Source organism: Schistocerca cancellata, chromosome 6 (genome assembly GCF_023864275.1).
Source record: "Schistocerca cancellata isolate TAMUIC-IGC-003103 chromosome 6, iqSchCanc2.1, whole genome shotgun sequence".
Taxonomy (NCBI): domain Eukaryota; kingdom Metazoa; phylum Arthropoda; class Insecta; order Orthoptera; family Acrididae; genus Schistocerca; species Schistocerca cancellata.
The window spans coordinates 230,429,247-230,432,718 of NC_064631.1; the positions used below are offsets into that span (position 1 = coordinate 230,429,247).

General features: G+C 42.4%; 1 non-coding gene across 1 annotated transcript; it reads left to right on the top strand.

The window, feature by feature from the left end:
• The first annotated feature begins 735 nt into the window (after positions 1-735).
• Trnat-ugu (transfer RNA threonine (anticodon UGU)) lies at positions 736-810 on the top strand. The gene has a single exon. It is a non-coding gene; the product is annotated as a tRNA-Thr (tRNA).
• The last annotated feature ends 2,662 nt before the right edge of the window (positions 811-3,472 follow it).

A 3,472-nucleotide genomic window follows, 5' to 3' on the forward strand; every position in this document is an offset into this window, starting at 1 on the left:
TTTACGATGACATCATAGTAACGTTGTCGCAATGACGATAAAAGGATCTTTTAGAATAGTTCAAAGAAGAAAAATCTCCCCATTCTTTCTCTCATTACATTTATCCTAATTTTCACTTTGCCCATCTATTTATTTATCCATATCTTTCAAAAGCAGTTCATTCCATTTTACCTGTTTTATTTCCACGCTTCATCTCTTGCTCCTTGTGTCCCTCTATGTCGTATGGTTACTCTGCTTTTTCGATGCACATTGATACCTTAGAGCGTTTACGCAAAACAATCTGTACACCTATTATTATTATTTCTTTCCTTGATATTGTAACGTCGTAACCACGCTCAAATTCAAATCAGAAGGCAGAGTCGTCAGTGAAATACAACACTCAACACTGAAAGCACGTTTATGATGAACACCAACATACAGTCAGAACAGGACTGAACTCCTGGATGGAGAGAGCTACAGTCTACACACAAATCGAATAGTGTAGAATATACAGGGAGTCTGAAAAAGAACGCCCTAGTTTTAAGTATAAATTTAATAGGGGAATTAATAAAAAATTATATATGACGGTAGTATCTGTTCCCGAAAGAACAGTTACCGTTAATGACCATGCAGCTTTGCTAGATTGAAATGATAATTATATGGACACCCTAGCTGCAAACAGCCTTTGATATACTTTCTTTGGGGACATGTTGAAAATGTGTGCCCCGACCGGGACTCGAACCCGGGATCTCCTGTGCCCTAGGTGGCTCAGATGGTTAGAGCGTCTGCCGTGTAAGCAGGAGATCCCGGGTTCGAGTCCCGGTCGGGGCACACATTTTCAACATGTCCACAACGAAAGTATATCAACGCCTGTTTGCAGCTAGGGTGTCCATTTAATTATCATTGCAATAAAAATCAAATCATGAAAGAGAATTCCTTCAAGTTTTGTTTAATGTTAGTAGACTTCAACGTGGGTTCCATTTGTTGCCCTGCACACGTCAAGATGATATTCCACTTCTCGCACGTATTCACCAACATTTCAGGTGTAAGTTTCCCAACAGCCGCGAAGTTTCTTTCCTGCAAATTATTGAAGATGCTGATCTTTTTGCTGTACACAACATTTTTTATGTGGCTCCAAAAGATAAACTCCAGTGGAGTTAAGTCTGGGCTTTGTAGTGGACAAGGTAATGGGCCAGCCCTGCCTATCCAACCTTCCTGGAAAGCGAGTATCAACAGCCGCATACACATGGTTACTGTAATAAGGTGGGGACCATCTTCTTGGAAAAACAAAACCCCTTTTCTGCGTCAGTATCGTCCATCTGGGTAAAGATGTACTCTGTCAACATGTGACAGTAAATGTCATGTCAACATGTGAGAGTAAACGTCATGTCAACATGTGACAGTAAACGTCATCATTAATGAAAGGACCAATCACTCGATCTTCCATCAAATTGCACCAGACGTTAACTTTGGGAAAGTCACGTTGATGCTGAATAACTTCATGTGGCTTCTCTCCCCCCAAATTCTGCAGTTATGACGATTAACTCTTCCACTGACATGAAATGTAGCCTCATCAGGAAAGAGAATTTTTTTTTAAAAACTGACATCATCATCAATTCTGTGTAGAAAGTCAACAGCAAACCCATACCTTCCGATGTTATCAGTAGGTTTTATTTCATATAACAGTTGCAATTTGTAGGTGCGCTACTTAAGTCTTTGACGCACAACAGCCAACACAGTACCTTTTGGCACTCGTAATTGTGGACTACGTGTGGCCAATGACTTCTTTGGGTTCCTAACACACGAAAAACGTATCAGTTGAACAATATTTTCAGAAGTTCTAGGTCTATCTGGTGATTTTGCATTTAAAACACTGGCTGTTTCCTTGAAAGACTTTAGCCAATGGCGGATAGTTTTTCCTGTTGGTGGTTCACCACCATACTGACGTCCAAAATTACCATGCACTGTTATAAGTGACTCAGCTTTCACAAGCCAAATAACACTGCGCTTTCTGTTGCGAAGTGCACAATGTTGCTGAGTTGCTCTACACTGCACTGCACGCACGCCTGGACTGAACTGAGAGAACAGAGGAAAAAAAACAGCACTGGTGCCTTGTCAAGGTCAAGCAGATCTGCCAACTACAGGAGAGCCAAATCTGGAGATTTGGTGAATCAAACACCACAAAGTAGAATAGTGTATCTCACTTTGTACAGATTCTAGGACACATTAAAACTAGGGAGTTCTTCTTCAAACACACTGTACAAACGTTACAGACATAAGAAATTTCAGCAACCTTCCTGAAAGGATGCCAAAGCTCTTGCCGCAGGGATAATACCGGTACCCGCCAGATCACCGAAGTTAAGCGCTGTAGAGCTCTGCTTGCAGATGCATGGGTAACCGGCCGGGTCTGCAGAGTGCTGTTGGCAAGCGGGGCGCACTCAGCCCTTGTGAGGCCAGTTGAGGAGCTACTTGATCGATCAGTAGCGGCTCCGGTCATGAAAACTGACAACAGCCGGGAGAGCGCTGTGCTCAACACACACCCCTCCATATCTGCATCCAGTGGTGCCTATCGGCAGAGAATGGCACGGCAGTGGTCGGCAGTGCTGGGCGCTCCGAGGCCTAGTTGGGCGAAGTTTGAGTTCAAAAAGGATAAATACTGAATAACTGACAACCCGCACGACCCCAATGAGCAGCGCTAACCGCTAAGCCACAGTGCATGCAGCACAACTTGCAGCAGTAGTAATAATCACACTTTTTGCATTTTAGTTTAGTTTATTCTTACCTTACTTCAGTAAGTTAGTATTTCATGTTAGCAGAACTTAATCAATAAATGACTAATTCATGCTAGATGTTGCGTCCTGAGACGCCTCTTTTAAGGTAAACCACAACTTGCTTGCAAGCATGGCGACGTGGAATTGAACGATCGTGCATCGGTGCAAAGTAGTTCAACTACAGCGTATAGTTTTCATAGTTCACTGTAGAATCTGAAATGCATAAATTTAGCAAGTTGTAGTCGGAGCGATTTTTAATTACCATTAAGCGACAACCACGGGTTAAGTTTAACTCTAACTGTTTCTTAATGAATCACTCCCTTGTTTTATGGAAATTAAGAACTATGTTATGCCCTCGAAAATTGCAACTGGTAAGTGGAAGCTCAAATACTATCCTGTTATAATTAGTAATTAAATTTCACAGCTAGACTGCTTCTCAGTCTTTCGAAGGTAGTTTAAATTATAAGAGTATAAGTTTGTAACTTGGCTTTATTCCCTGAATTTATAAATATCGCAACTCTGCACACCTGCAGCTGTATGTTTATCAGAAAACCAAGTCCAGCACCATTACCCGAGCCGGTAGATGTGGCCGAGCAGTTCTAGGCGCTTCAGTCTGGAACCGCGCGACCGCTACGGTCGCAGGTTCGAATCCTGCCTCGGGCATGGATGTGTGTGATGTCCTTAGTTTAGTTAGGTTTAAGTAGTTCTAAGTTCTAGGGGAC